Here is a 23,352-nt window from a genome sequence, read left to right on the forward strand (position 1 = left end):
TTGGAAATCCATTTTGACGTGATTTTTGTAATGCAATTTATTTGTGTTTTTGTTAATCAGAATCGATTTTTAATTACACGATTTGCGAGATAAAAACAAAATTATGTTTTTAAATTAAAACAATTGTTAAAAGTTAAAACTATGATAAAACAATAATTTTTAAAATGATTGTTTACGTAATATTTATTAATAAGTTAAATATTTCTAATAATTAATCTACTTTTATAAAACTTTGAACCTTTACTTTTTTACGTATAAAATCGTCTATTTATAAAAATTTCATTAAAATTTTATTGGTTTTCTTTAACTGATTTATCACAAATATTATAAAAATTTAATTTTTTTTTCATTTAAAAACGATGTATCTTGAACAAAAAGCTAGTTAAAATTAATGAATTAAGTTAACATATCGTAAATAGTAACTGAAACCGTTACGCATTATCAAAAAATTTATCGGTTAAATGGGTTTTATATTTTAATAGGGATACAAAAAACGTTGATGGAGTTTTAAATGGTATAAGTTATGTAATGATGTGACGGGTGAGACATGTTAGCGAGTACAGGGTGTTTGAGTAGTAGATGGTAGGGGGGTGGTAAGGGCTGTTAGAAAGGGGTGAGATGGCCTATGGGCTTAAGTGCTCATTATCTTCTAACTGATGGCCAAATGTCAGGATGTAGGCCTGAAATATTCACCAGTTGACATTCTGTTCTGCTTCACCTCTGTAAAGGCTAATATCGACCAGAGTTAGTCAGCCAACTACTGTTACGTTACTAGGGTACGTGAATTCCCTCAAACCCCTGCCTTTCTCTATTATATACCTTTTTGAACTCAATATTCCTTAAAACTTGTCGGTATTTTGATATAAAGATTTTATAATAGTATTTTTTTTTTTTCATTATTGTGACATGAAACGAATTTATTTCTAAAGAGGAAAAATGTATTTATCACTTTTATTGACAAGTTATTAAAAAATGTATTCACAAACACAAACAACAGGATTAGTTTTACTTTTACAACAGTTAAATAAGCATAACATAAAAAACAAATTGTACATGAAATATGTTACATTAGTTATTTAAATCAATTTATAATTTCTGGTTACGGATGGATGAACACCATGTTCGAGTCGTATAACCTCCAATTTTCATTATAAAGGTTTCGGATTCGAATCCCGGTAAAAAAGTATATTTCAAGGGCTGAAAGCTTACTTTTAATAGATTTTCCTAGTAAAGGGCATCAAGTTGAAAAACACTAAGTCAAATATATTTTTTGTAATTTCTAAAACTAAAAACGATTCTATAAACGAAACAAAATCAAACCACGTCATGGAACCTCCTGTTTCTATCTTCAGTGTTCCGATTCCGAGATCTCAGGACTCTAAATATTTGGGATTTCATCTTGACTGATAACTTAGTTGGGCGAAACATATCAAATCTAAGCCGAAACAGTTCGGTCTCAAGTATAAAAACTTGTGCTGGCTGATAGGAAATAGATCTCGGCTTTCAGTGGAAAGTAAATTATTGATTTATATATCAGTTTTGAAGCCTCGTTGAACTTATGGGTTTGAATTGTGGAGTACGGCGTGCAATTCCAGTATTGACATACTTGACTGCTATCAGACAAAAACACTGCGAAAAATCCTTCACGTACCCTGGTACATAGCCTCATGTATGTTGCGAACCGTTAGGCAGTAAAACTCTCTCGGCCTAAATTATCAAACTCGTTTATCAAATCGTTTGCAGTCAATTTATTGGATAATACGGTCAGTGATTTTTCAAGATTGCTGAGGAAAAAAATTCTTTGTCTTCCTTAACGTTTCAATTAGGTGACTTCATGGTCTGCCTGTACGGAATGATCCTTCTATTTCGTTTCGTTGTTATCGTTAAGTCACCAGCCGTTGGGTCTGTAACTACTTAATGTTAGTTCAAATAGATCTTATTTACTCATTGTTCAATTATCTTGCTGAACAGATTGTAAAGTTGGTGATCGTTATAATTTAAAAAAAAATTCTAAAACTGGTAAATAAAAGCTGCAAGAATTTTTTTTTTATTTTAGTTGACAGATAATGTATTACGTAAAAGCAATTTGTACTTTGAACAGAGTAAACATTTCAGAAAGAACGAACTTTACTATAAATGCAATTCCAGTGACGAAAACCACGTTTAAAATATATTTCATAAACCATAGAAGCTAAAATGTGATAAAAGCGGCAATAATCATTTAAATAGATAAACGGATGTAACTTTATTTCTACTAGTAATGTTGATAATAGAAAAGTTCTTAAACAAATTTCAGGATAAATAATTATGTAATTTAATCATGAAAACGGCTTTACTGGTACTAAGTTTTTCTCAGATTTATTTAAACCCGGAACTATGTAAACACGTTTTACATCAAAAGTTAATTACTATACAAGTTGACGAGCCAATTAAGAACAAAATTCTTCAAAATAACTTAAAATAAACGGTGTAATAAAACAATAAAATTATCTTAAACTTCGGAATATCAAAAAATTTTCCACTAAGCTTATTACTCCTTTTGATTTTGTAATAATCTTACAAAATTACATTACATTTTTTTAAAGAAAAAATGAATGAAAACCCTGTATACTGTATAAGGTGATACAAAATCAGCTACGATAAGACCTTATAGAATTACAATTTTTACTTAATTCTATGAGTTGTCACAGTTTAAAAATCTTCGAAAAATATTTTTAAGATTCAACATGCTGATTAAAGTTTTTTTTTACCGACCTTTTGAAGAAAAGTTCAGTTTTACTTTCAGTCCCAGAGTGAGATTGAGGGGTGAAAATGGATTTTCTTTACGTTTTTATGTATGAGGATACCATTCTCATAAAATTTACTTTATATATATATATATATATATATATATATATATATATATATACCTATGTATGAAAATTTCTGGTTCGAAAATCTCCAAAACTCAATCAATTTAATTGAGATTTATATATCTGTAGTAGTGTATCTGAAATTGCGCATGAGAATCTGATCAAGATTGATTAGTTGGTTCGTTTTTGAGTTATACTCAGTGTAAAATGTCGGCAACAGATAATATAAACTTAATTGAAGTTACGTTTATTGTGTAGTGATATATTTATCATATGTAGTGCGAAAAATTGCTTTTGCAATGAGTCACAGGGGTGAATAAGTTGAAACTTGATGATTGTATGTAGGACTATTCTCATATGAAGTTAATCGTACGTATGCAATGCGTCGTACTCTGAAAATCAGTAGGTTTCTGAATGGGAAATGTGAAAGCTTCGGAAACAAAAAGTTTGTGTTCTCTTTCAACAATTATTTTAATTAATTAATTCACTGCAGTAGCTTACAGAGAGGCTTGTACATGGAAATATGGAAATGGAAATTTTTATCGTATGAAAAACTGCCTTGCCTGTCCGGGATTCGAATCCCGAGACCACCGGATGACAGGCAGAGTCGCTACCACTCCGACACGAAGATCGGCATTTAATTTTATTCCTTTTATTTTAGTTTTATTTTATGATAGCTGCAATATTATAATTTAAAAGTAATAAAACTTCATTACAAATTGTAATTAATTCTTGTAATTTAACATATAATGATAAAAATAAAAATAATATTTATAAACAGTAACAAAAAACAAAAAAAAAAAAAACGGGAACTTTTGGATTCCCCCTGTGCACCTTCCAAACTATCATGGGTTTTGTAAAATATTTTTATGGCGAATGCATAAATTGCTGTTGACTATTCCACTGCTCCATAACGACTGAGTAGCAAGGATGCCTTCGCATAAAGCAGTCTACCAACCGTACATGGCTACCACTACGCGTTTCAAAAGTTCCTTTTTTTGGTAATAAAAACCGGTATAAAATTTAATTCCCATTTATATATATTATATAAGTAACTAATACACTTTTTAGGACTTTTTTATTTAATAATCTTCCTAAATATTGTAATAACTCATAACATAAATATTTTATGTATGTAAATCTTTGTTTAAGCTTAAGTAATTAAAAAAAAATAGTGAATATTGCATTAAATAAAGGTTTTTCTAAATTAATATGGGAAAAAATATTTTCCTCGAAAAAATAACTAGAAAATTAAAAAAAAAGAATTTATAAACGAAATTTCCATTGATCATGAACGAAATTTAACATCATTACAATACAAACTTTTGATTTATAATAAAAAAACATGTTAATTTTACATTATGAAGATCTTTTATGACCGACGAGGGATGAAAGATATTTGCATCAGTCATAAAAACAAAAAAACAAGGTTTTCTTTTCTATTTTAGAAAAATTTGCCAAAATTAACGTACAAATAATTAGTATATATAGTAAAAGAAGGGGATACAGAATATAAATCCTATGAAGAAAGATATAAGAATAGATAAATCAAAAATTAAGAATTAAGGATATAATTACAGGTTTACTGGAAAAAAAAGCAGTACGTTAAATAAGAAATAAAAGATCTATTGATTTTTAGTTCCTTGTAAAAAATAAAAGAAGTATTGTGAGTGCGAAAAATTTCGGTTTTCAAAATTCAACGGAAATGTCCATTTGACCATTCCTGAAACCACTTTGAAAATTCCAAAAAATCAAAATAAAAAAAAATTGAATTTTGGACTTTTTTTGTTTGCAGTAAGAAGCCTTCATTGAGAGCTTTTCAACGACATATCATAAGTTGTGCTTATTTTAATTGGTTAAATATTAACAGAGTTATAGCCAAATAAAATTTTAATCAATAAAATATTTCGATCTATCAAGGGGAAGGCACATCGGTTCAAACCCACTTCATCTCCTTTTTTTTGTTGGCTTTTTCCTTATTTTAAATATATTGATTTATTAATAATTATTAACCTCTGATTGTAAAAAAAAGTTTACAATAAATAATAATTCAATAATAACAATAAAAAAAAAAAAAAAAAAATAGAAGTTATTAATGAAATAAAATTTTATGTACTTTTCATTTTAAAAAAAAAGGTGTCCACATCAGATTTTTTAAGTATGTAAAATAAGCCTTTCATCCGGAGGTCCTGCGTTGTAATCCCGGTCAGGCAAGGCATTTTTCACGAGCTACAAATTTACATTTGGAAATTTCCATATACAAGCTTCTTTATAAGCTTCTGTCGGGAATTAATCCATCAATAAAAAAATATAAAAAAAGGTAAGATGAAGCTGAGGAAAAGAAAATTAATCTAAAAATTTAGATTCTGTTTTCTTTAAAAATCTCTTGAACTTATAAATGAAATAGGAAAATAAAATATTCAAAATAAACCAGAAGTTTTATTTTCTTTAATTGTTAATAGAAGTTATTCTAAAATAAGGAATCAGTACAAAACTAATATTAATATGTTTTCTATAAATAATGATATGAACATATTTTGATTTCAAAATACTTCATCATCAAAGGTTTTCTGATTTTACTCACATTCTCCTTGAAAAAAAAACTATATATATATATATATATATATATATATATATATATATATATATAAATTCAGAAGAATATATATCTATCAAAACGTTATAAAGACCATTTTAATTTCTGAAAGTCGAATTTATTTCTTTTCTTGCGTGCTTAAAAACATATAAGTTACTTTTCATAGCATATTAAAACCTTTAGAAAAAAAATAAATACGATTAAATCGTATTAAAATAAAAATCATATAAATAGTATTATTATTTATATTATTTAAGATGTAAAAAAAATAAAATACAATCTAAATATAATCATTAGTAAAAAAAGAGCACCGCAAAATAAAAACACTCTTCTTAGTTTAGGTGTTAAGCTCAGCTCGTTTGCGGTTCCGACCGTGGGATTTAAAGTAATATACGGTTTACTAAAAAATTTTAAAATCCACTTTCCAATATAATCCGAGAAAAACTGTTCCTGTCTGCAACGAAAAACGTACTATTATTTTTTCCCCTCTCATATTTCCTTTTGTTATTTCATTTCTTTTCAAGTTTAAACGAAAATAAACCAAGACAGAAATAGAAAGAGAAAAAAAAGCATTTTTCTCTATTCAGTGGTTTCTTAAACGAAATGCATTTTGAGTATTATAATGTAAATCGGATCAAGGAAAATAAAATATAGTGAGCTATGTATATAATATGCTCAACAGTCTTTTATATCTAGAGTAACAGTAAAAAGCTAGCTCATGATAAACCAAATATACTTTATCCGTACTCAAACTCTCTCTCTCTCTCTCGTTCTATACATATATATATATATATATATATACCTACAGTAAGGTATAATCAAAAATATATTCTCTTTTTACCTTGCTTCCTCTTACTAGATTTTGTTATTTAATTAAAATATTGTAAAGGTATTTTATTTATTTATTTTTATTTTTTTAAGTTGCTACTAGAGATACGAATAAATTAATTACATAGTGCAAAACAAATCACTACTGTACTCATAAATGTATAGCATATTACTATTAAAGCTTTAATTAATCACCAGTAGGAGCAGCAGAACGTAATATATTTCCTAAGAATTCAATTTTCATTTTTTAACTTCTTTAAATTTAAAATTTCTTCATTTCAGTTTTATAATTTGATCCATTTTTAATTATATTTATTGGTAATTATTAATATATAACCGGTTGTTTAATACGTAATTATTAAGTTACACATAAATTTTCTACAGCGTTCCAAATATTTGCTTATTAATATTTTGGATTCTGAATAATGTGATTTCAAAATTAAAAATTTGTGTATTTTATATTTTTCTGCATAATATTTTAAACAAAAAAAGTTTTAAATACTGTAATCAAGTAACGATCCCTATATTATGAATTAATGAAATGTTTTATTCGGAATTTGATGCTCTATGAAACCGGAACATGGATGATGAACAGAGAGAAAATGAATTGAATCTTTTGTGATGAGAGTGTATGACGCAGAATGATAAATGTCAGATGATAAGACCATGTAACAAATGAATTATTAAGGAAAATCGGGGAGAACAGAAAAATGATAAATGTAATTGAATGTAGGAAAAGGAACTGGCTAGGACTAAGGTGTTTATGAACGGGGTAGAAGGCTTGGTGAATGGAAGGAAAGGAAGAGAAAGAAAGCGGTTTCAAATGATGGATAGGATTATGGGAAAAGGAAATTATACTGAAACAAAGCAAAGGATAGAACAAGGTGGAGAGCAGCAGCAGTGATATGTTGTTATTAGGAACCTGCCTTAGGAACGGAACGGAACGCAAGATTAGCAGGAGTTTCATTATTTCTCCCTACAGATCGAAGAGCCTGGACAATGTCCCTTGCTGCTGTATCTTTCTATTATCGAGCGGGTTATTGGGGGTTATTTATTGGCGGTTATTAATTTTAAGTTTTATTTATGAATGGATTTGGTAATTTGTGTTCCTATCCGTATGGACCGGCGTGAAAATTATTATTTACTGGGACTGACCGTGGGAAACTGAGCTTTTGAGCATCGTTCTCCCGGCATGATTCCCCTTTAGTCCGTCCGCTGAAGTTCTTTTGGTACTAGCACTACGGACTAGCAGGAATACGCCTATCGCGGATCTAGTTATTTTGAAGGAAGCAATGCGTCCCTTCTCCGGAGGTAATCGCTTGTGCCGACTGAATTAAGTTGTAAGTTTTGAGGATGGTGGGTAGAAAGGAGGATTGTAGACTGGACTCTTCTACCGGACTCCAGTACGTGACGGTGAGTCGCATTGTGGGTCTTCTTTCTTCATTTGTACATTTCTTTTTTCTTCTTTGGCCTACACTTTCCGTGAGTTGACAGTAAGCGAATTACATGTCGCTAACCTTAGAATGTCTCATGGCCCGGAAGGGTGGAACGGAGGAAAGTGCAGGTTTCTCCTTTCTTCGGTCAACGGCTGGTGGCTGCTTGGTTCGTTTCCTCTGTTTCTTTCTTGAAAGATGAAAAGGAAGTCAGGAACTTACGAGGGAGTTTAATTTCCCGATCGCGGTTTGGGAGCGATGATCCCCTTGATTTTTGAAGTTGTAAGAAATGGCATTCTTTCATAAACATAGGACTTGCAATAATAGCAGAACACTATGAATGAATTAAATGTATTATGAAAAGTCATCAATACTTTAATTAAATAACACAAATTCATTAATAAAAAATACCTTCATTAAAATAAGTGTTTGATAAACATTTTTACTCATATATTTCACTCATTTTACTATATCATTCATATATTTCAAATGAAATCACAAATTTTTTTTAGTTAATCTTCTGTTATTCATTCTAAAGAAACGGGAGTAAAATGCAATTCGTCTTTTCCTTATCGTATCATGACAGTTTTTCAATTTTAGTATAAATTTTTTATTTTGAAATTCAGGACCTGAAATTTTCCTTTCTTTTTTCTAGTGTTTAAATTGAAACTTTATAAAGATTTATATCGTAATAAATAATTTATTAATTTAAAAACTTAATTAAGAGTGTAGAAAACAGAATAAAGCTTTTTAAAGATTTTACACGAATTTTAAATATTATAGATTAATAAAATACGACGTAAAAGATTCTTAAGGGAATCTTGTATGGAAGAGATTTGTAACAAACGTTTGTTACTAACAATTTTTTTATAACTAAGTAAATTGGTCATACATTTGTTCAACAACGTTTAATTAATGATTACATAGAAGGGATATGTACAACACAAAAATCTATAGAGGAACAGGAATGAGCTATAATAAAAAACAGATAACGGTAAACGTCGAATGTTAAAACCAGTTATCTACCAATAATATTTTTCTATAATATTATAAACCGATCGAAATAATTCATTTAGGTGAAAAATATTGTTACCTGGACTTTTATAACTAAAAATGGTAAAGGGACTTATAATAAACGTAAAAAAAATAAATGCGTGAGCGGTGGTGGTGGAGGGTTGTTTTGGGAGGTTGAAAAGGGATGAAAAATGGTATTATTACTATTTTCGTTGAAAGTTAACGTCAAAAAAAAATTGTGGTTATTTACGAGACAGAAAAGTATACTTTCACCAAGTTTATTTTTCATTTTGCGGAAATGAAAAATAAAAAAATAAAAAAAAAGATTTTTCGTATTTTTCTCCGATGTTTTGAGGTTATGTTAAGAAGTGACCTCTACAAAAGTTGTAGATTTTTGCATGATCTAAAACTTTTGTATTGGAACATTTTATTTTCAACTTCCCAACCACCAAAATAGCCCTCCAACACCACCTCTTAGGAATTTATTTTTTTATAATTATTGTAAGCCCCTTTACCATTTCCATTTATAAAAGTCTAGGTAACAATTTTTTTTCTAAGTCTAATTTGTTTGAACTATATTTATAATAAGCATGTATAACATTAAGCAATCACGATGATTTTTGCACGCGCGCCCATACACAAGAATATAAATATATATAGACACCCATCTGTTTGTTGCGCCTAACTGTAAGATGTTTAAAAAATCTAAAAGATTTGTTTGTGTGTGCACTCGCCCAAATATACTCATGAGCATTTTCAAGTACAATGATTAAATTAATATCACTTGGCAGTAGATAATATATCTAACTATAATTACAAACTGCATGACTTATTACTCATTGTTGACTTAAATAATGAACAAATGCCAGGCTCAGCTGTTCAGATAAAAGTAAATTTAAGCACGTTTCCCAAGAGATCTCTGTTGTATGTTAAAGTGGAATTGTATATGTCTACGTGTGTGTTTTTGTTAGTGCTTTTGTGTGTGTGTGTGTGTTTAGGGTCTGATGTTTGGAAAGAGTAGGGTAGCCTATGTTGGCCACTCTGTAGAGAGGGGATAGTCGGCTATCAGCTGAGGGAATATTGGACCCACCGCTGGCAGTCCTGCATTTCGACCAGTTTTCCACCCTCATCCCTTTTTAACAGTATTTCCCTACCTACCCTTTGCCTGGTTTTCCATTATCGGAAAACTTGAACGGTTAAACTTAGTATAGTAGAAACAAGTGAGAAGAGTCTGGATAAATAAATGTGTTTTAAACTATGTAATACAATATTCGTTTTCTATAATCTCTTTACTCTTTAATCTAAATACAGTTATGAACACCCTTTAACCAAATCTTTAAAAAATATTAATTACATAATGATTTATTAAAATAAATTTCTAATAAAAAAGAAATATAATTCTAAAAGTTTTAATTTAGGTTCATTAAGTAACTTCCTGTAATACATTTCATTAAATTATTTGTACATTATCAATAAATGAATATTTTACGAATTATTCATTCATTTTTTTCATACCGGCTATTTATTCAATTTTTTCTAATAGTTTGATTGAATTTAAAAAATAAACCTAGAAATTAACAAGATTTAACTGCTCCGAGAAACTAAGATTTGTTTCGCTATTTAATAATTTTGAACACTAGAGACAGAAATACTTTACTCCTCCATATACATATTCGAATCTCGCCAAAGTTTTAAGTCAGATCAAATACATTAACAATGAAAAAATATAAAATACAGAACAAAAAACATTGATAATTATCTTAAAAAAGAAAGTTAAAAAATAATTTCTACTACCAAATTTATTATAAAAGATAAACAAAATTATGTATTACTAGAAAGAATGTACAATTAATATTATATTAAAAAAATTATTAATTACGAAAAGTAACTAGTAGTGCCGTAAAGCGGTTGCGGTAAAAATGTATATTTCAATCGTAACTAAATTAAAGGATTGAACTGTTTGTTGCTTTACGATTAAGAGATATTCCAGATATTTATTTTTCAAAGTCTAGCTATCGAAATACTTTTTTAGTATCATTTTTCATACCTTTATTTTTTTCGTAAATATATTATATAAACTAGGAACAAAAACTTTCAATGACATTCTACCATATAACTTATTATATTTAAAAACAACAAGTAGATCTTTATTCCTAGTTTGATGAATAATTTCTTTTTTTCATATTTGAATTAATTTTTCATATAGAACACACATATTATTAACTAGCAGTTCCAACAATGCTTCGCTATTGCTAAATTTGGGTTTATATATACATTAAATAAACACAACTGAAACTCTGATAAAACATGAACAAACTGAACATTACCGAACTTCACAATTTTCCCCCTCCCCTTTCCCTCTTTTCCCTTTCACCATTTCTTCATTATACTTTTCCCAGTTTCATTTTTACCATATTTCCTTTTCCCATTTCTCCTTTCCCCTTTCAAAATTTTCCCCTTTTCCTCCGTTACCTTTCCCTCCCACATTTCTGTTTCCCTCATTTCACTTTTCCCCTTTCCCAGTTTCTTTTTTCCTTTCCTTTTGCCCGTTTTCCCTTTTTTCTTTATTGTATTTTCCCCTTCTTCCCTTTATCTTTTTATCTTTTTCCCTCTATCCCTTTTTCGATTTTTCACTTTCTCTCTTTTTCCCCGTGCGTAAATCGGTCCACTAGTGTTTTAGTCTATACCGGACACACATATCGGAAACATTGAAATGGAATCTTAAAATATTTAGTATAGCGTGTGTTGCTTTTACGTCCAACAGATAGCGCTGTTTTTCAAATAGAGCATGATTTTACCTGACACAGGTGTGACATCTTAGGTATATAAATAGTAGGTATATAAAAACACCCGCGTATTCGAATGCAACGTCGTGTCAAAATTTCAAAGCAATCGGTGAAGAACTTTCGGATATTTAAGATTTAGAACAAACGAACATTTACATTTTTATTTATATAGATTGATAAATCTACAATTGATAGCGTTGATACAGCATTAAAATAGTTTCTCCTTCCTGTCATACGATGGTCGATACAAATATTATTTAATTACTTTATTTAAGCCTTTTTAATTTTTTTCAGTTAAATAGTTTGCTGTTGAACTCAATTCTTCAACTCCATACCTATTAAATGATTCAAATATTGATTTATATAACAAAGTAATTATTTTTGAAGATAATATATACCGAGGTAGTATAATTTACTAGTAACTACAAATATGATGTTTTTTTTTAGATTTGTTATGTGACTTTTACATTTTAATTTACTACTAAGTAAATTTAGTACATTTTGAAAAATGTTACACTCTCATCCGTTATTATTTATACTACAATTACAACCATGAGCTGTTATACGTAATTAATTTACAAATTTTGTCACGTTCATGTTATATATACAGTCATATCACAGTTCAATTAGGATAGCTAAGAAAAAGATATATATATAAAATAAACTTTTTATATCATTTCTTTCAGTGTTGAAATATAGTTGAATTAACATTTAACTGATGATTTATCATGCAAATTGTAATAACAATTCAACTAGGTACACATTAAAAAAAAAAATTACACACACATATATATATGCTGATATATAGTAGTTGTTATTATAATTAACTAATAGCAATTTTCTAATTTTTTATTTTTGTAACAACGTGGTAAAAAATTTGTTTCCATGAACACTGAAATTAATATAATGAATAATATTTGAAATGATTTAAATAGTATGAGTTGTTTAGTACAGTAATCTTCTACAAGTATAATAAGAATGAAATTTCAAAGTGAAACTGAATAAATAAAGTTTTGTACAGAACAAATAATTCGTTTCATTCCTTCCGTAAATTTTTTATTTTGTAAATTTGGTAGCACATAGTTAAAAAGCTAGAATGTTAATTGAAGAATGGTTTTCATATATTTTTTATCGAATTATTAACAAATTGATTAAAAGAAGATAAAGATAACAAAGTTATATTTATCTTCTTTTAATCTATTTTATCAACAGGAGCGATATAAAATGCGGAATAGCACAGGCAAAATGAACTTTCAGTCAGTAATATAATTTGCTTACATTAAAAATTAATTTAAAAATTAGGAGAGCATTTTTAAAAGTATATGTTTGGATCGTAGCTTTATATAGTGTGAAACTTGGACCTGAGAAGAAAAAATTAGAAGTTTTGGAATAAGGTCCTGTAGGAGAATGTTAAAAACAGATGGGTGGATACAGTGATAAATGAAGAGCAAATCGATGAAGAAAGAAGCATTTGGAAAATTATCAAAGAAGAGAGAGGCTTAAGGCACATCTTAAGGCGTCCTGGAATAGTCGCTTTGATATTGGAGGGCAGGAAGATGGGAAAAATTGTGCATGCAGGCAACGTTTGGAATATGTTAAACAAATTGTTACAGATGTAGGATGTAAGGTATATACCGAAATGAAACGACTGGCACTAAACAGGGATTTTTTGAGAACTGCATTAAACCAATGAATGAATGAAGACAAAAAAAGTCAAATTTTATTTTAAAATCATTATTATTTTTGTTATTTAAAAAATAATAATAATAATGAAGTTGTATTTAAAATGGTAATTCCGTCGAAAGAAACTTAACATATTCTGCAACTCTATATACCTGTATCTATTTCTACTGCCTGACATTGCGGAGCTCTGGAGGCCACCACAGCCACGTTGTAGTGGGGACCTAACTGTCGCTGAGGGAAAGCCCGGTTGGACTTCAATGGACGAGCTGCAACTCCCCGACTTCGCCGAAGAAAACCTTCCGGACCCAGCAGCTCTTCTCAGAGCTAACGCAAAAAACGGATCCATCAAAAGGTTATGAATTACGAGCTGTCGAAGCCAATCGACGAAAAAATCGGCCCTTTTCAGGGTTAGTTAGTAATACGTGCCGTCGAAGCTATTCGGCGACAATATAATTTGTTTTTTTAGAAGAAATTAAAAAAAAAAAAAATCTTTTTTTTTTTATTATAAATTACAAAACGAACTAATAAAAACATAGATTCCTTTATCCTAGTATATCTTCTAAATCAATACAGAAGAGTTATATTCATCTTGCAACTGAATTGACAATGATATAAATGAATTGACTAGGAAGTGTCCCACGAAGATATTCAGATTATCAGAGCAAGATTCGAATCATGAATTTTGCAGTAATTACTGCAGAGTTTATCTTAACACAACAAAATAAACTGTAGAGATAGACTGACTCGGTAGTTTACAGCTAAGTTGGATTCATCTACATACCACATACATAATTTTCAAAACGGATTAGTTTATTCCACCAAGAAGCCTGACATATTACAGCAATGGATTTTAGTTGGTTAAAAACAATTTTTGTTAAAATATAAATTTATTGTATATAAGGGGAAAAGTTTTTATCAGAAAGTTTATCAGGAAATTGTGAACGTGAGGTGATGTGTGTCTTCAGCTTGAAAAGGTCATTGATGTTATCCTCTGAGCATGATTATCTGGTTTTATTATGGATTTTCTATTGGTAGTTCTTATTCTTAACCATCCAAACTTCTTTTTATCCTTGCACCTTTGTTTCTTACTGCGGTTCTATAGATTATTCTATTCTTAATCAATGCCTATGAAAAAAAACAACATATTTTTGTACTTTTTTTTAATGTTATGCCTCCTAGTTTTTCAAAATAATTAGCCAAGATAAATTAGATTATAAAATTTGTTAGTCTGTAAACTTTTAAGTCAAAATAATTGTATTTTAACAAAACTTGTTTTACATTATCAATACTTAAGGAATTCTACATATTTAGAATAAATAGTCTTTTTTTTTATTCGTTGTGTGAAATATATGGATGTGTTACGTTTTCACCCCTTCTTGCCATCGTATGCTGAAACCTAACGCCGGGTAGGGTGCCCACAGCAAGCTATGGTCACCAGACCATCAGGCCACTTACGTCACTAGCTGCTCCCTCGAGCACTGTACGTAGCATCTTATACCAGTCTGCGCTCATACCTAACCCAAGGCGATCGTGTCCGGATGGACTCTCTCAATTCTTGTTCGGATGAACATTACTTTTAAGTTTTATTTAGTTTATGTTTGCTATCTTTAAAGTTAATTTATAAATTACATGTGTTATGTTACACCAAGACGGCGTACAATTAAACCATCCTTCAGTAATCGACAAGGTGTTTTCTTCATTCATCACCTATGAGTATATACAGTCCACTCGCGCTCTAAAATCTACCGCAACGTTGTTGACCAAGGGCGTCTCGTTGACTTCGCAAGAGGGTGTTTCATATGAATTAAACTTAAATGCAATAACACAATCTTATATTAAAAATAACAAAAACCTATTTTTGGGGAATTTCTATTTTTTTTTTTTTTTACGATAATTACTCTAAGTCAGAACCCATGAAAGTCCATTATCTTAGTCAATCCTACCAACAGTCATCTTCTGCTACGTTTTCAAATTCTATGACCTATCACTTCTATCTTTATACTATCTTTCTTAATATATCCAAACAGAGTTTCTCTCTCGTCTCATCATTCGACAACAATACCTTTAATACTGTCCGATTTCCACTTATTAAATTTTACTAACCTTATTTTTTCCCTCCCAATCCTACTTGATAAAATATTTTTATCTGTTACCTACCATACTTACATAAATTTCAGAAGTTTTAATAACATTAATTGCAGCATGCTTTCTTCCTATCTTGAAAAACCCAACTATCTCTACAAATAAAATATTCTATAAAAACCATTATATTAGTTTACGTTCGACTAATGTTTATTTATATCTTTTACACCCCTTCTTAATACTTTAACATTTAATAAAATTCTTTGATGTCTGTACGTTAAGGTCAGAACCAGAATCTTCGTGTTATGAAATCTCTTTAAATTTCTTGTGTTGAACTTTCATTAATAAGCGTAACGTTATTCAGAGTATTTTAAATATAGAGAGAGGAGTATATTAATTTATAATAAACTTTAAGTTTTATTCAGTTTCTGAGTTCTAGAAAATAAAAATAGAAGGATTTTAATGGTTTTTTTATTATTATTTATATTACTTGTTCTTCATCCGTGAAAATTTTCTTTAAATATTATAAAGATCAGTTAACTAAGTTGTAAAGAATTGTTTAATATCTTTGTTAAATAGAATAATACTTCTAAAAAAAACACCGAATACAATTTGTTTTCAAAATTAAATTTCATATTATCTGCTCAATTAACAGGAGAAATATATTTTGATCTACAGATGTACGTACAAAATAAACGTCTGGTTAAAACACCTAAAAAGATAATCGAATCGATAAGAAACACTGAAGACAATAACGAATGAATGGTGTACTAGAGAGAAAGTTGAACAATGTTCAAGAAAATGATGACGGTTAGGCAGTTTTAAGAACGACTCTTGCACAAATACTATGGCAGATTAATAGTTGAGGAGTAGTGAAGCAGCGTGTGCATGGCAGATAGGACGATGTGATGGATGTACAACGGTGGTTATCACGAGAAAATAGAGGATGGGGAGGAAGTTATAGAAGATAAGGGGAAGGGGTTGAAGAGGTTGTGGTATTGGGACGAGGTAGCGGGTGAATAGGGGTTGAAGATTCATTATTACTGGACTGGAAAGCGGTTGGTTGGTTATCAGTCTACTGCTGTTGGTTTGGTAGGTGGGTTGAAAGGCAGACAAACGTGCAGGTGGCCTCCCCCAACTTTTCTGCTACCCTGCCTGTACCCTGACACCCCAGTTTTATATATATATATAACAGAACGAACAATTCATCCCATTAGACTACCAATATGACGTAACCTATGAAAAACGTATGTGTGATAACTGAAAAAAATAACGGGGAAAGGAAAAAAATAACTTTGTTAACATAATGATGACAAATTTCATCTAAAGTAATAAATAAAAAGTAATTTTATATAAATCTAAAAATAAATATAATGTGCATAGTTGATGTAAGTTTATGTAACGAAATTTATTTTATTTTTTTTTTTGCATTAATAAATAGATTCTGTTCAAAATTGATTGTGTAGTTACGAATATTCGTATACAAAAGAAATAGTATGATGGGGAAATTTTAATTAGTTTAATAACACGAATCCAAAATTACACGTACCAGAAATATTCATTTAGTCAGGATACTATAATTCACCCATGTCGTTTGATAATAACATGCATTAAGTAAATATAAAATAAATAAATTAACAATTAATGTAATCCGCCTTACCATCACGTTGATACGTTCTCTAGATCTTTCGGCTTACTTGGAAGCCATCATCAGGAGTTAAAATTAATGTTAAATTAAAATACTCAATTTAGCTATACTAGTAGGTCAGGAACAGCCACGATTGTTTTTTAATTTTAATTATGATTTTTAAACTTTCACTTTAATTCATTAATTTGAACTCATGATGATATCATCCAAGAAACCCGAAAGATCTAGAAAATATATCAACGTGATGATAAAGTGGATTACATTAATGGTTAATTTATTTATTTAACAGATCAGTGGTACTATATTTAAGCAATTAAATATAAAATAAACGAGTATCAAGTAACATAGTATAAATCAGCAATGGGATCGTGAAAATATTAACAGTTTTAGTTTATATAGATAGATTTCTTTCATTTATAGGTTTGTCGTACACTAATTAAATAACATCTTTTTATTTAATGATAAGAGGAATAATTTATTTTAACACTTAAAAAGGAAGCAACTTTCACTTTAATCTATATAAAAGATAGTTTTCAATTGTGTTTTACCGAATTTTTGAAGAAAATTACAGTAGTACATTCGGTCGCATGGTGAAAGTGGGGGGTTGAAAATTAATTTTCTTTATTTTTTGAGATGAAAGGAGTACGGAAATACCATTCACTTAAATGTATTTCGGTTGTAAATTTATTTATTTATAAACCTACGTATAACATTTTGTGGCTGAAAAATTTGCGAAACTTGATAAATTTCATTGAAATTTAAATATTTTGTAGTAGTGAATATGAAGATTTGATGAAGACTGGTTGAGTCACTCTTGAGTTAACACTCAATTTAAGGTCGAGAAATTTGAGCGTGGCAAGTCAGAAGCGTGGTTCGTTATGACGCTGTAAGTTGGAAAGTTAATGTTTCGTTATTTGCGGTATCTATTATTAGCTTTATGGTTTGGAGTAGTCAAGTAGCGTTATCTACTTTGAGGGTCATGATTACTGGGTATGTGATTTTTATCTAAGGGTTCTGTTATGTAAGGGACTGTGTAGTGGTGTATTTCTCATACTCGTATATATAGTTAGTCACAGTGGTGAGTGAGTTGAAAGCTTGTGTGTGAGGTATATGATTAATCGAACGAATATACTTCTTGTACTTTGGAAATTAGTGCGATTCTGATAGAAATAATGAGGGCGTAAAAATTATGAACTTGTTGATTTTCTTGTTACAATATATTAAAATTATTGTTATAATTATTTATATTTGTGTATAATTTTATATACCTTAATTTGTTTTATTCATGCCATGTTCCTGTTATGGTTAAATTATCTTTATTTCTAATTACTCATTTAAGTGGAAGATAATTCACAATGAAAAATTACTACATTATATATATAGCCGACTAAAGAATATTTAATTTTATTTCAACTGTTTGTAATATCATATTGTAATAAAGTAAATAGATTTGCCCTACTTACATATTGGTATTCAAAGTATTTTCAAATGAAAATTTGAAAAAATTATTTAGAAAGGCTTTTAAAAAAAAATAGTTATTTCTTCATTCCAGGCGAACAATCTTAATTAAATTTTGATTACAGATTATTTACGATATTTCACTGCATTTTAAAAATATTTTTGATAAGAAAATAACTTCTCGAGTTCTTTGTATACGAGTTGTTTTTTATGGGTTTACATTTTACGTAAAAATAAAACACAAAAATTAAAAAAAAAATTGAAAAAGAATAACCTACAAAAATTAAAAAGTTTCTAATTCAAATTTCAAATTTAAAACAATCAAATTTACAAATTTTGAAGACGACACAAAATTTATAATTAGTAAATTGTTGATTGTTTTTTTTTTTTAGATTTTAATCAAAAATTATAAATTTACCTACAGAAAAAAATTGTGACGGTTTTTTAATTTTTATTTTTAAAGATGGTTTTTAAAAGTTTATTTTAAGAATTATTATTTTTTTTTTTTTAACGTGGGAACCTACGCAATGAAATTTTGTCATATAAAATAAATAAATTTTGACTATACTAATTTGTTTAACCAGACAATTTTAATAAATTTGGTTGAATTGCAAAATAAAGGAACTATTATGTCATACTTCACTAATAGTAATTTTTAGAATATTAATATTTAAACATACTGCTTCATCACTAAACCGAGGTATAATAAATCTAGCCGAATTTTAAATATTCATACCTGAATATAAAAAAAAAGATTGTTTATCTGATATTTTATAAAATCTTTATAGTTTCATTATTTTTCTTTGATGAAAGTTAAAGGTTAAACAGAACTAATTACATTTTAACTTTTTTGCCTAATCTATATTACTAACAGTCATAATTCTCTTGCTAGTCTAAATAAAATCGCGCATAAAATCTCGTAGCATCTTTAAAGGCAACAGTTGCATCTATTACACAAAAAGGGAAAGCAATCTATGGTTTGTGATTCAATAACTCATCACTATATCAAAAACATATAAAGTATCATAAAAACAATAAAATTAGTTTTTTTATTATTATAATAAAATTTGATTTTTATAAAGTTTTTTTTTATAAAATTTGTGGATAATTTCCTCGTTAAAGATACAAAATACCTCCGTTTTTATATTAAAACGTCTTATATGATCTAACAGCTATTTTTTAAAGTAATATTGAATTTTAATATATCATAAACAACATATTAAGTTTTAATACAAAGAAAGGAAAAATATATAAAAATTGTTAAAATGTAATCAAACACGTACCAACATCATTAAAAATACTCAACCGCTTTTCGGCTCTAATACCATTGTAAAGAGAATATATAATATTATTATAAATTTAAAATAAACGTATTTATGATGTCATTGATAAAAGTTCATATTTTTCTTTGTAAAAATAATTAAAATAGAATTTTACATCTGTCAAAACAATTTTACATAAATAATTAACATATTTATTTTGATAAAGACAGTCCGTATGAAAGGACTGTTGTCCTTTATGTTTGACAAAGACAACGTAAATGAGTTCAAAGATAGTTCTTTATACATATTTTTCATGGTAGTACGAAACCTAAAAGAAATTAAGATTTTTTTTTTTTTTTACAGTACTTTACTAAATTTTAGTTATATGTATACATAATCACACCGGTATTGACATAACGGATTCACAATAGTACCCTAGGAAAAATTATTTCTGGTCAGTGACAATATATACCTTTTTTTAAATAAAAATTTCCAGAAAATATCTCATTTTGGTGAAACCAAGATTACAAGACAATTCTTTCATACTGTGGTTTACTTAAAATAACTTTGTAGAAGTAGAGTAGTTTTCTTCCCTCTTCTACAAAAATGACAAAGTTTAACAATTTTCAATGTAAATGTATTAAATAAAAGTAAAATTATAGCCTTAAACAACATTACTGTGCAAACACTAAAATTGGCATATTAACTCTTATTCTAATAAATTTAAATAAGCTGTTAAAAAATAATTTTATACATGTATAATAGCTTTCATTCGAATGTAGATGCGTAAAACATACGCTTTAATAAATATATATGTTTAAAACCATCTGCTGCTAAAAACATAAGCAGTAAAAACACACGTTTTAATGCTTACATAAATATGAATAAATAAATGTCTTTGAACTTGATTAAAATATGGTACGTTAAATTTTAAAGCACAGAAGCGAGATTTTAATGGTACAATACCCAGACCGAAAGGAAAATCAAGCTAAACCCTTAAGGCATCTTAGGAATGAGAAGTGTAAAAGATCAAAGAAATCATTAGAGATGATGTCTAAAAAAAAAAAATAATATAAATAAAAATTACTTACTGAAAGATCGGACATGGCCATGTTTTGGCATCAAAAGAGAACACTCACATTATATTTAACCCTTTAAAAGCAAAGCTGAAATTGCAGTTAAGCATTAAAGTAAAAGAAAAAAAAGACTAAGTGTGTTCCAAGAGAGAACGTTTAAATTAGTGTGAAAAGTAATAAGACTGTAGATAATTCAAGCTTTAACACTGTCCGTAAAGCTTTTGGAAGCAATTAAAAGTGTTTGAGTGAAGTGTTATTTCGTTTATTGAGTGAGAAACACGCAAACTGCCCCTCTAATTAGTAACTCTAACAAAGTTATCCTCTCTTAACTTCCATTTTAACTCATGTTTCATTAAGAACATAAAAAAAAAACATTGTAATAAAACAAGTATCCGATAATACTTATGCGAGCACAAGTACACCCACACACACACACACACACACACACACATACACACACACACACACACACACATATATATATATATATATATATATATATATATATATATATCGTGCGATATATATCGTGCTAACAAACCTGGTTTCAGAAAAAAAATTTTAATTAACAAGAAAAATACACGAATAATATATCACGCTCTGTGTAAATCATTTTAAATAATATACAGTTTATGGAAAAAAGATAAGATAAGATGCCTCCTGAAAATATCTGATTGTGTTAATTAGTTTCAAGTCGTGAAAATTACTTAAATATACTAATATGAAAATATTTAAAAAAAAAAAATAAATATATACTGTAGTCTAATGAAAGTTAATTAAAATTTATATCTGTTTATACTTTTATTAAGCCAATAACTTTTGGTGATATAAATATAAAGGCAAAGCTTGAGAAACCCTCCCCCATCTTCATAACAATATTTTTCTAGTTTAGATTCTATTTTCTAGAACATACAAGACAGAATTAAGAAGTAAATTAATATGATCGTATTCGTACCAGCGTAATCCAATAATGTATTTAGTAATTAATATATTATTTACTTAAAATAATTAACGCTAAACGTATATAATTTATATTGACCTACCTAAGAAATAATAAATCAAACTGAAGAATAATTCCTCCAATAAAAACACATTTTGGGTTGGTTTGTAAAATCACAACTAATGAAACAGCTAAATTGTACAAGTTAGAAGCAGTCCATGTTCAATTAATTAAGATTATTTTATTTAATCTGTGAGAGTAAATTATTTTTATTTATATGTCATATTTGTATTTTTATTTTTTTTATATAGCATCTTTATTTTCCCTATGCCTCGGGGCTGGACACGCATCAAACATAAACTCAGCTCCGAGGGGTGCCAACGCCTCAAACCACCTCGGCGGGAACAAAGCCGTACCTAGGCAGCCGGGACTCGGTCGTTTATTGTCATGCCATGCCTCTAATAAGGGGGCCCCCTAGAGGGATCTTCGACCGGGACTACGGTTTTGATGCACTCCTCAAATGGGGAACCCCCAAACGGATCCTTCACAGGGAGTACGGACTTACCTTTCCTCCCAAAGATGCTGCAAGGGAGTCCCACCCGATCATTGATGATGGGATGCCGGAGCCTCCCACCGGACGAGGCGTTTCTTTTTCTGTTTAGCCTCCGGTAATTACCGTTCCAAATCAACTGATTTAGAAAGACGCATTCACTACTAGACCAACCCAGTGAGTTTCCCGGACGAGGCTTTTTTTTTTTTTTTTTTTTATTCTCTCAGCTCCCCTGGGCCGGACCGACTTGTTGGTATTACGCCGCCCAGGGGAGTGTCTTTAAACTCAATAGGCCTCCCCACCTACCGGCTATATACCGGCAAGGCAGGTCGGCCTACCGGTTTGCTCATTTTGAGAGTTCTTTATTAATATTGCCCTTTTGGACACCACGCCAGACCCAGTTCGCCGCGACGCGGCGCCGGGTTCCTTCAGTATTCAGTGTGATGTTACCTGACTGTTACCCGTGGAGTCCTTGGTGGCTCATCAGTGCCAACACACCGCAGCATGCTGAACCTCACCAGCAAGGCTGTCCACCCAGTCCTATTCTAGCCAACACCTTGTCTTCTCTCATCGGAGTATTTCTGTAGAACAACTTGTCTAACAAAACTAGCAAAATTATTCCAGTTTGACTCGCTTCTTAGCATGTAGTCTATTGTTGTCTCTGAAGTTATAACTGTGTGTGCCTTACTATGTCTAAGTGTGTCCCACCTATAGCACTCACTCAAAAAAGGTGTGCTCAGCATCATCTATCTCGTTGCAGTAGTTGCAAATTGGCTCTTCTCTCTTGCCTATTTTGTACAGGTAGTAATTGAAGGAACCATGTCCTGTAAAAAACTGCGATAGGTGATGATCAGCCTCACCAAATCTTCTCGACAACCGTGGCTTGATGTTGGGGATGAGGGTTCTCGTCCATCGACCCACAGCTTCCTCCGACCATCTTTCCTGCCAGATATTATAAACGGTATCCCTGACCTCTTGTTCTGGCTTGCCTTGTGCCCTCTCCACCCTCTTTTTTGCGATTAGGTCAATAGGAGGGGTACCCGATAACACGCACAGGGCGGCATAGGACACTGTCCTGTATGCGAACACAACACCTAGGAGCACACACCTGTGCGTCCTCGCCAGTCTCTCTTTGTTGCGCCTG

Source organism: Lycorma delicatula, chromosome 9 (genome assembly GCF_047948215.1).
Source record: "Lycorma delicatula isolate Av1 chromosome 9, ASM4794821v1, whole genome shotgun sequence".
Taxonomy (NCBI): domain Eukaryota; kingdom Metazoa; phylum Arthropoda; class Insecta; order Hemiptera; family Fulgoridae; genus Lycorma; species Lycorma delicatula.